The sequence below is a fragment of the Penicillium hordei genome (genome assembly GCF_028827395.1).
Source record: "Penicillium hordei strain IBT 12815 chromosome Unknown utg000005l_segment0_segment0, whole genome shotgun sequence".
NCBI classification, from domain to species: Eukaryota; Fungi; Ascomycota; class Eurotiomycetes; order Eurotiales; family Aspergillaceae; genus Penicillium; species Penicillium hordei.
Genome location: NW_026623146.1, coordinates 3,201,000 through 3,213,755, shown reverse-complemented (window position 1 = coordinate 3,213,755; position 12,756 = coordinate 3,201,000).

Below are 12,756 nucleotides of genomic sequence, written 5' to 3'. Positions count from 1 at the left end.
CCTTAGAGGGCGGAGGGTCGGGCGAGGGTAGGCAAGTATCCGCCCTCCGCCCGCGAGGGTTGGGCGGAGGGCGGGAGATACCGGCCCTCTAAATGTTTTTAATAAGGTCTAACTCTACGTACTAGATAACCGCTATACTAGGGAAACATGTGACCGTGACTCCTATGTCGACTCTAGAAGTATACGTAGAAGTATATAGTGACTCCCGAATATACTCTAGCAGTATATTAGGGAGTAAGGAACGAAGGATATATAAGGACACTCCCTTATATACTTAGTTTAGTTCTTTGTCTTTAATTTATATATTATTACTTATATTTATCTTTTAGATTACCGTAACTCTTTACTTAATTATAACTTAATAATACTTACGAGTAGACTAATACCCTAGTATAGATCTACTCGGCGCTCTACCTAGTATTAGTTCCTTAATCGCTTAAAAGGACTTAGCCTATAGTAAGGCCCTACGTAGTAATAGCTTAGTTAAAACCGGATTATTAACGTTAGACTATTCGAGGAGTATTAAGGTAAGTATACCCTAAACCTATCTAACCTAACTATAACTAGTTAGCTAGTACATAATATATTAAAGACCGTCTCGAATTAAGTTTCGAGTTACTAATAATATATCTTATATTAGTACCGGAAAGAAGCTAGTAGTTCAGTACGACGACCCTAACTCTAATAATAAACGAGATAACTAAATCGAAATACTAAAGGAATAAGTAATAACTTTATTAGCTAAGTTATAAGAGTAGGAGAAGTATAATACCTAGGTCGAGGACTATTTAGCGTAGATATATACTTAGGTTACTACTTCCGCTCTAGCTAGTTGTTACAGACCTATCCGTCACTAATCAGTGGTAACCCACTAGGCACACCAATAGGCCATCAAGAGCCAACTAGGATATCTATCAGTAGATCACGTATAAACTCACTAAGTAAAAGCATAATCCGTCCTAAGCGGATCTACCCTATAGAGGATTTCCGTTATATAGGTTACTCTACGTACTAGATAACCACTATACTACTTTAGGGAAATACGTGACTATATAGGTAGTAGAATAGTCGATAGTAGAATAGTAGAACGATTCTACTATTCTACTATCTACTATTTTATATAAGAAGAACTTAGAGATATATAAGGACACTTATTTATATATCTAGTTTAGTTCTTCGTCTTTAATTATATATTATTACTTATATTTACCTTTTAGATTACTATAACTCTTTACTTGATTATAACTTAATAATACTTATAAGTAGACTAATACCCTAATATAGATCTACTCGGCGCTCTACCTAGTATTAGTTCCTTAATCGCTTAAAAGGACTTAGGCTACTATAAGGCCCTATGTAGTATTAGCTTAGTTAAGACCGGATTATTAATATTAGACTATTCGAGGAGTATTAAGGTAAGTATACCCTAAACCTATCTAACCTAACTATAACTAGTTAGCTAGTATATAATATATTAAAGACTATCTCGAATTAAGTTTCGAGTTATAATAGATAATATAGTTAATAAATCGACTACCGGTAGCGGCGCTTCTATACGAAGTAACGCGCCTAGTCCTTAGTAGATAGCTAAGATAATCTAGTAATTATAAAAGTAAATCTTAACCCTAGAGAGTTAATATCCGGTCTTTATAGTTAAGATTCTATAACCTAAGTTCTTTAATAGAATATAATCTAAGCTTCGATCGTTCCTTACTTAACTAGATATAAACTAATAGGTTAACCGATCTAAACTACTTATAGAAACCGATAAGGTTATCTATATATTAATTTTCCTCTAAGGACTAGCCTTCGATTAGTTCGAACTATTCTTACGCGAGTTTTAAGAAGAAACCGACTAAGAAGTCTAGAGTAACTTTACTTAAGAAGTATTTAATAGCTACGATAAGTTTAAAGAACGAATTAAACTTACGTTCAGTAATATTAATATAAAATAAATAGCTAAATAACGCCTTCGATACCTATAATAAACTACCTTAGTTAGCGTATATACCGCTAAATTTTAATAAATTATCTTATACTTAAGTTAGGATAAAGACTACTTTATTTTAGTCTTCGAGGATAGACTAAAGGAATATATTAAGGATAAACTAGTACGCGATAATCGACTAGATACGTTAGATAAGATTATCGGTATTATAATTAAAATCGATAATCGAATCTACGATCGTAAGATATAATATCGCGAAATAAGATAATAGAGAATAGATAGATAACGACTACCTATCTAATATCGCTAGAACGATAGACAATCTAGGTAATCTATACTATAACCGGCGAGATATATAGACCTATATAGCCTAATACTAATAGACCTCGATACGATATATAAAGAATAAGATAAGCGTCGATAGAAGAATCTTTACTTTACCTATAGGAAACTAGGATACTATATAAAGGAATATAAATAGAAGAAACTATACGAAAAACGGTAATATATATAGGCGATATACGAAGTACTATAAGCGACCTAAGAGGGAAAAGCTACTACTAGTATAGGTATTAACGCCGAAGGAATAAGCGCTAGTTAGGAATACTAGGAGGAAATATACCCTAATAAGTAATAGGGCGACTTAGAAGAGTAGGTTAGGACCCTTATTAATAGCCTTAGATAGAAAAGGCGAGTCGCTATAGACCTAAGAGACGAACTCTTAGAAGATCTTTTAGTAAGATAGACTAACCTAAGCCTAGAAGAGATAATAGCGGGTAACCTATATATTAAAGGGTTTACTAACGAGCTAGAACTCGATTATCTAGAAATCGATTAGGATACGGTAGAAAGTTAAGGGTAGATATAGTATATACCCTAGGTACTAATCTAGGATCTAATAGGACTTACGGCTAGGGAGGACCTTAGTTAGCGGTCGTAAGACCCGCTAAGACTAGAGACTACGGTTATAGGAATAGAGAAGTCCTAGGACCCTGAGTATCTTACGACTAATATAGGGCCTATAGAGACGTAGAACCCGATCCCTAGAGCTAATAGTAATCTAGGAACGCTAGATTGTTACGTACTAGCTAACTAGTCATAGTTAGGTTAGATAGGTTCAGGGTATACTTACCTTAATACTCCTCGAATAGTCTAATATTAATAATCCGGTTTTAACTAAGCTATTACTACGTAGGGCCTTACTATAGGCTAAGTCCTTTTAAGCGATTAAGGAACTAATACTAGGTAGAGCGCCGAGTAGATCTATACTAGGTAGGGTATTAGTCTACTCGTAAGTATTATTAAGTTATAATTAAGTAAAGAGTTATAGTAATCTAAAAGGTAAATATAAGTAATAATATATAATTAAAGATAAAGAACTAAACTAGATATATAAATAAGTGTCCTTATATATCCTTAAGTTCTTCCTATATAGAATAGTAGATAGTAGAATAGTAGAATCGCTTTAACGGATTCTACCGATCTATTTACTACCCTTCTATTACCTATATAATTACGTAATACTAAGTAGTAGTTATCTAGTACGTAGAGTAACCTATATAATAAAAATCCTTTATAGGGTAGATCCGCTTAGAGCGGATTATACTCTTACTTAGTAAGCTTATACGTAATCTACTAATAGGTATCCTAGTTAGCTCTCGATAGCCTATTAGTATACCTAGTAGGTTACTACTAATTAGTAACGGATAGATCTATAATATTACCTCCCCTCTTCCTAGGAGTTTTGTCCTTAAGACTTATAAAGCTATAGTATCCCCCCCTAAATAGGTAATAGATTTCTTTTTTTTAAAATAATACTTTCTTATTATATCTAAACGAAAGGCTAACTTTATTTCTTTACTTACTCCTAAACTTCCCTTTAATTCTTCTAATACTTATTATTATTAGACGACTTATATTAAAGATAATAGTTTTACTACCTCTATTTCTTATAATTATTATAAATTAATAGATATTACTTATCTAATAAACCGTTCTCGTTAATATTTAAAATATATCTTATATACTCGCGTAGGTCGCTTATATAAGCGTAACTTTTATACTAATTAGGAATAGAATTTATTATATTATACCGAAACTAAACTTTCTTCGGATCTTAAAATAAATAAAAGTAAACTCGATTTATTAGAACCTAAGTTAAGTAAACTATAAGCTTATCTTATAGAGCTATATTAAAAATTATTAAATAAATAAAAATAATACTAAAAAGTAATATTTAGATAACGTTAGTTATATAAATAGATATCCTTCCTAAAATAAAAGGGTTTTAAAATATCGGAATATAATACTAAACTCCTTTAAATTCTCGATAAAAAGTAAATATCCTCTAAGTAGGCTTCCCTTTCTATTCTTAACCTTAAGTAGCTTATTACTACTACCGATTATCTAAATTTTAATTAAATATTAGTAGAGATTACTAATCTCTTTATTTCTTTCTAAGATAAATCCGGTTTTATACCCTCCTCGCTTTCTATTATATAGGGGTCCTTTTCGCTTATTAATAATACTATTAAATAAGCTAGTAGTAGCCCTTTAGATTCTAGATAGGTTCCTATATATTTTCTAAGATAGGATACCCTTTCTATTAAACTATAAGTTATTATTAACTATTATATTATCTATCTAATAAGATTCGTTCGACTTTATATTTATTTTTAGTTTCCTCGATTTCTACGTTAGTTATAATTTCGGCGTTATCTAATACTAGTTCGAGTAATAAGATATAAAATACTATATAAAGTTTTTATATACTTTCGGGTAGCTTTAAGCGATAATTTACTAGTTCTAATTTTTCCTTAATCTTAAATAATCCTAATTATAGATAGTCTAATTTATTACTAGGTCGCTTAGTTTTAATATTATATTATAATAGGTAAACCTTTTCTCCCTCTTTAAGGTTAGGTCCCTCTTTATAGTAGTTATTATAATATTTCTTTATATATAGATTAATAAAGTTAATATCTCTAGCTAATTATATATATAACTTTCTTAGCCCGTTAGCCTTTAGCCTCGCTAATTCTACTATAGCTATCTTATTAATTAGTTCTCTAAATACTATTAGATTATATCTATAATTTATAAAGAATAGTATTTTATTAGTCGTAAAGTACGCTATATTATTATATACTAGCTATACTATTAGTAATAGTCCTACCTAGTTATCTTACTAGTAGTTTATATAGTATCGTAAGTACTATTTTACTATCTAATTTACTCTTTCTATCTAACTATTAGTTTATAAGTAATATATAATAGAGAGTCTAAGCTTAATACCTATCTAGTCTATAAAAGACTTCTATATATTCGATATAAATAGTTTATCTTTATCTAATATAATCTTACTTAGTATTCTATAGTTTATAATTATATATCGAAGTATAATATTCGCTATTTAATTAGTATCGATAGTTTCTATAGTCGGAATTATATAGGCGTACTTAATAAGCCTATCGACTATAACTATAATTATATCGTATCTATCTAAGATTAATAACTTTATAATAAAGTCTATTATAATCTATTCTTATAGTTAGATTAGTATCTTAGATAACTATAATTCTCTATAAGATATATATTATATAGATTTATTTCGTTAGTATATATTATAAACGCGGATATAAAATCGAACCTTCCGCTATATATTTAGAAAATAATAATTTTATATAATATATTCGATAGTTTTTTCTACTCCTATATATCTATATAAGATATTATTATAGTATTAATATATAACCTTATCTCTTAGCTTATTTAGAATATATATTAATCTATATATATAAAGTAATCTTTAGTCGTCTTTAATAAGTTTTCTACCCTTTTTAATAAGTTAATTAATCGTATCTTCTTCTAATATATCTTTAATTTTCTATAAGAAGTCGTTATCCTTAACTTCTATCGATACGGCTAGTAACTACTTATTATATAAAATAGTATTATTAGAGTTTTATCTTAATATAATAGGATCTACTACTTTAGTTCCTAATTTATAATCTAGTTATTTATTTAAAGCGTTGGCTTATCCGTTTTCTATTCCTTTATAATATTCGATTTTAAAATCGTATTATATAAAGGTTTCGGCCTATTACGCTTATTATCTTATTAACTTCTTTATTATAATAAAGAATATAAGATTCTTATAATCGGTTTTAACTATTATTATATATTTTACTCCTTCTAGATATACTCTCTAGACTTAAAACGTTAATACTATAACTAATAGTTCTTTATTATATATATTATAGTTAAGTTCTATTAGAACTATTTTCCTTAACTAAAATATAATTAGTCGATACTTACTATTAATTCCTAGTTATATTAGTCTTACTCCTAAAGTATAGTCTAATATATCGGTTTTTATAATAATTAGTCGGTTATAGCTAAACGTAGCTACGATTATTCCTTTATTAAAGAGTTCCTTAAGGTCTTAGAATGATTTATCTACTACCTTATCCTATATAAATTTCTAATCTTTCTTAGTAAAATAGTAAAGTCCTAATATAACTCTAATATATTTATCGATAATCTTTTAGTAATAATTAGCTAGACTAAGAAATTATTATACTTCTTTTATATTTTTAGGTATTAGCTATTTTATAATACTTTTAATCTTATTTTCTTCTATCCCTAGTTCTTTAGAGATAATATAGTATCCGAGGAAAGTCGTTTCCTAAATATAGAATTTATATTTCTTTAGTTTAAAAGTAACTTCTACTTCTTTTAGCTTCTATAATATAAATCTATTATATTTAATATAATCTTCGAGTATTTCTAAGAAGACTAAAATATTATCTAGATATACGATAATAAAGATATCTAAATATTCCTTAATCGCTTTAAAGATATAGCGTTAGAATATTATTAGTATATTAGTAAGGCTAAAAGGTATAATCTTATATTTATAATATCCGAATTTAGTTCTAAATACCGTTTTCTATTTATAGCTTAGCTTAATCTTAATATAATAGTAGATATTAGTAATATTATACTTCGAAAAGTATTTAGTATATTTAATCCTATCTTATATCTTATTAATTAAAGATAGTAGGTATTAATCTTTAATAATAATCGAATTTAAATATTAGTAATCTATATAAAGTCGAAGACTCCTATCCTTCTTTAGTATAAAGATAATAGGATATCTAGCCTCTAACTTTAAGACTCGGATATATCTCTTTAGTAGATTCTCTTTAATATATTTCTTAAGTATATCGGACTTCTTTTATAATAGCTAATAGATAGGTATAAAAGTTAGTTTAGTATCTTCTATTATATTAATCTTATAATTAAAAGATCTATATTTTAGTAATACTCTATTAGCTAGTACTATAAAAATATCTATAAACTTTTAGTATTCCTCTAGAATCTAAGGTATATCGCTAGTTATATATAGCTTCTTATATTTAATTATTATATAATCCTTTAACTCTTAGTTAGATATATCTAGTAATTATTCTATAGTATCTAAAGCGACGCCTATAACTAATACTTTAGTTCTTTTATTTTAGGACTATTTAATACGCTTATTTTATTAGGTAGACTTATATCGATATATTTTATATTTATTATATTCCTATATATACTTATACCTATTAAAGGTAATTTATCCTAATTACTAATCGATATTTAGGTTATACTTCCTAAGCTATAGAATACCTAGAATAATATTATAGTCTCTCGTTTCTAAGATATTAAACTATATTAATTCTAGATACCTATAGATAGATATAGGTAATATAATAATTTCCTTACTAATTTCTCTTAAGAGTACTTCTCTATTAAGTCCTATAACTAGTATTATATATAGTAAAGGTTTAGTTATAACTTATCGATTATCTTTAAACCTTAGATTTATAAAGTTATTAATAGCTCCTAAGTCGATAAGAGTCTATACTATTCCTATTAGTAGGTTTATATATAGTTTAATATATATTCCTAATAGTATTATTATTAGATATATTATTAGTCGATCTTTATAATCGTATATCTATTATCTATTATACTAAATTCCCTAGTATTCTTTCGTCTATTATAGCTTCTTTATTTACTATAGTAATCTTAGTTCGATACTATAATCTAACTTTACTAATCTATAAATAGTATATATTTTATTATAGTATATAATACTAGCTATCTTACTATATCTTAGATATCGCGTATATCCTCTATATATATAAGTAGAATTTTTATAAGGGTATCCTACTAGGTCGTCGCCTTTCTTAATTACGTTAATAAGGTACTAGTCTAGTCTACTAGGCTATATCTTTTCTTCGAGATATCCTATAAGCTCTTTAACTTCTTTATTATTATAATAGTTTATAGGGCTTTCTATTAGTATCTCTAGGATAGTTTAATCTATTCTAGGAAGCGTATCTAGCGTTCCTAGATTACTATTAGCTCTAGGGATCGGGTTCTACGTCTCTATAGGCCCTATATTATTAGTTATAAGATACTTAGGGTCCCGAGACTTCTTTATTCCTATAATTATAGTCTCTAGTCCTAGTAGGTCTTATAACCGTTAACTAAGGTCCTCCCTAGCCGTAAGTCCTATTAGGTCTTAGATTAGTACCTAGGGTATATACTATATCTACCCTTAACTTTCTATTATATCCTAATCGATTTCTAGATAATCGAGTTCTAGCTCGTCGGCTAACCCTTTAATATATAGGTTGCCCGCCGTTATCTCTTCTAGGCTTAGGTTAGTCTATCTTACTAAGAGATCTTCTAAGAGTTCGTCTCTTAGGTCTATAGCGACTCGCCTTTTCTATCTAAGGCTATTAATAAGGGTCCCGACCTACCCTCCTAGGTCGCCCTATTACTTATTAGGGTATATTGTTACGTACTAGCTAACTAGTCATAGTTAGGTTAGATGGGTTTAGGGTATACTTGCCTTAATACTCCTCGAATAGTCCAACGTCAATGATCCGGTCTTAACTAAGCTAATGCCGCGTAGGGCCTTATAGTAGCCTAAGTCCTTTTGAGCGATTAAGGAACTAATACTAGGTAGAGCGCCGAGTAGATCTATACCGGAGTATTAGTCTACTCGTGAGTATTATTAAGTTATAATCAAGTAAAGAGTCATAGTAATCCAAAAGGTAAATATAAGTAATAATATATGATTGAAGACGAAGAACTAAACTAGATATATAAATAAGTGTCCTTATATATCCTTAAGTTCTTCCTATATAGAATGGTAGATAGTAGAATAGTAGAATCGCCTTAGCGGATTCTACTGATCTACTTACTACCTTTCTACTATCTATGTAATCACGTGATACTAAGTAGTGGTTGTCTAGTACGTAGAGCAACCTATATAACGGAATTCCTCTGCGGGGTAGATCCGCTTAGGGCGGATCAGGCTCTTACTTAGTGAGCTTGTACGTGATCTGCTGATAGATATCCTGGTTGGCTCTCGATGGCCTATTGGTGTGCCTGGTGGGTCACTACTGATTGGTGACGGATAGGTCCGTAACATATATTTCCTCCTAGTATTCCTAACTAGCGCTTATTCCTTTAGCGCTAGTACCTATACTAGTAGTAGCTTTTCCCTCTTAGGTCGCTCGTAGTGCTTTATATATCGCCTATATATATTACCGTTTCTTATATGGTTTCTTTTATTTATATTCCCTTACGCGGTATCCTAGTTTCCTATAGGTAAAGTAAAGATTCTTCTATTAACGCTCGTCCTATTCTTCTCGTATTATATTGAGATCTATCGATATTAGGCTATATAGGTCTATATATCTTATTAGTTGTAGCGTAGACTACCTAGGTCGCCTATCGTTCTAGCGATACTAGATAGGTAGTTATTGTCCGTGTTAGCATAATAGTATTATATAATATATATATGGGATATATATTATGGTATATATATGTTATTATGATGGGAAAGGAGCCTATATATATTTTACCGGTACTATCTAAGTGATCCTTAGATATATGATATATGGTAAACTATATTATAACTCACTATCATCTGCCATATATAGTGAGGTCATATTATGATATTTGCCATATATAGTGAAGTCATATTATAACATTATGAGATATTACATTATCTCATAATTGCCTCCTAACTAGCTATATAAGGAATCGAAATTCCTTGCTTAGCTAGTGAGATCTCGCTGGCCACTACTCCGAGCGTTTACCCATTAAGCCAAAAAGGCATAGCCAAACTGAGTTCTAGAACCCAGTTTAACTATAGTGGTATATATATAGGTGTCACATATGTTATGGGATCACACTAGTATGTTATAATAATATAAGCATAACAACAATCAACTTGACTTCTACCTCTTATATTAATTCCTATTCTAGCTAAGTATAACCCTTTATATCTTATATAAGCTATAAAGATTACCTAATACCACTTCCCTACTAAAATATTATAACCTAATTATAGGCTATAATATTATATCTGCTAAAGTGCCAACAGTCCGCCTATCCTTTACTATCTTAGTTCGCGGCGTTACGTCTCGCGATCGTAGATTCGATTGTCGATTTTAACTACGATACTAATAATCTTATCTAGCGTATCTAGTCGATTATCGCGTACTAGTTCGTCCTTAATATATTCCTTTAGTCCGTCTTCGAAGACTAAAACGAAGTAGTCCTTATCCTAGCTCAAGTATAAGATAATTTATGAAAATTTAATAATATATACGCTAACTAAGGTAGTCTATCGTAGGCGTTAAAGGCGTTATTTAGCCGTTTGTTTCGCGTCGATATTACTAAATATAAGTTTAATTCGTTCCTTAAACTTATTATAGCTATTAAATACTTCCTAGGTAAAGTCGCTCTAGACTTCTTAGTCGGTTTTCTTTTAAAACTCGCGTAGGAATAGTTCGAACTAATCGAAGGCTAGTCTTTAGAGGAAGGTTAATATATAGATAATCTTATCGGCTTCTATAGGTAGCTTAGATCGGTTAACCTATTAGTTTATATCTAGTTAAGTAAGGAACGATCGAAGCTTAGATCGTATTCTATTAAAGAACTTTGGTTACAGAATCTTAACTATAAAGACCGGACGTTAGCTCTCTAGGGTTAAGATTTACTCGAATAGTCTAACGTTAATAATCCGGTCTTAACTAAGCTAATACTACGTAGGGCCTTATAGTAGCCTAAGTCCTTTTAAGCGATTAAGGAACTAATACTAGGTAGAGCGCCGAGTAGATCTATACTAGGGTATTAGTCTACTCGTAAGTATTATTAAGTTATAATCAAGTAAAGAGTTATAGTAATCTAAAAGGTAAATATAAACAATATATAATTAAAGATAAAGAACTAAACTAGATATATAAATAAGTGTCCTTATATATCCTTAAGTTCTTCCTATATAGAATAGTAGATAGTAGAATAGTAGAATCGCTTTAGCGGATTCTACCGATCTACTTGCTACCCTTCTACTATCTATATAATCACGTGATGCTAAGTAGTGGTTGTCTAGTACGTAGAGCAACCTATATAACGGAAATCCTCTACGGGGTGGATCCGCTTAGAGCGGATCATGCTCTTGCTTAGTGAGCTTATACGTGATCTGCTGATAGGTATCCTAGTTGGCTCTCGATGGCCCATTGGTGTGCCTAGTGGGTCACTACTGATTGGTGACGGATAGGTCCGTAACATAAAGATATATAGATCTTCCGGTACTAGGGTAAGATCTAGTTTTACTAGTACCCTAGTTACTTCTTACTACTATAGTCTTAATAATATATATAATCTATATAGCGCTTTATAGAGTAGCTAGTATTAATTTAATACTTCGAATCCTAGAGGGTACTTTATATATATCTTACTTTATAGTACTAAGTTTAGAAATATAGTAATTATATCTCTTTATATTATATCTAGATTAAATATAGCTACTAATATAAAGATAGCCCTCGCTATCTTAATAGCTAGTATTATAGCTCTTTTCTCCTCTATAGATAACTATTAAAGATCTCTATAAATATAGATTCTCGCTTTAAACTTCTTTAGTATACTATTAGTATCGAATTTATATATAAATACCTACTTTAATAGTAATACCTATATACCTCGCTTATTCGGAATTAGAATCTAGAAAAACGTCTCCTTTTTCCTTAATATCTCGACCTCGAATATAGCCGCTATTTCAAATTATTCGGCGAATCGATAGGTTTTTAATTAATTCTAGGTCTCTAGTAGCGGTAGTAGGTTATCCTAATATAGCTTAGTATCGAACTACTTATTTATACTTATAGTAAATATATATAGTAAGCTTAGTAGCTCTATCTATTTATTAAGAGATAGGTATATAGTATAATCTAGATCTAACCTTAGTTTCCTAGATCTAGTACTAGTAATAATATTTAATATATCGATATTACCTACTATATCTTTTAGTACTCGATCTAAACTTACTTAGGACGATATTAATCTAGATATTATCTCTCGCTAGGATAGTAGTTCTAGGGTCGGCGAGTACGTTATTTCTTATTATAGTTAATACTCTATCTTAGTCCTTTTATCTAGTCCTTCTACCCCTTTAGTTTCGATCGACTATATTATAGAGATTAGATCTAGCGATAATAGGATAGTTTCTTAGGGTACTAGATTCGATAGATTCGGAGATATTAATACTATTCTAGATACTAGTAGTAATAATCTTAATAGTAGAGAGGATAATAATAATAGTCTTAATAGTAGGGAGGTTAGAAAGCTACTAGGTAGGTTATCTATTTACTCCCTTAGTCCTATCTAGTCCCTTAGTCCTATCTATATTAATATTTACTCCTTTAGTCTAGTAATAGACTATAGGGTAGGTAAGC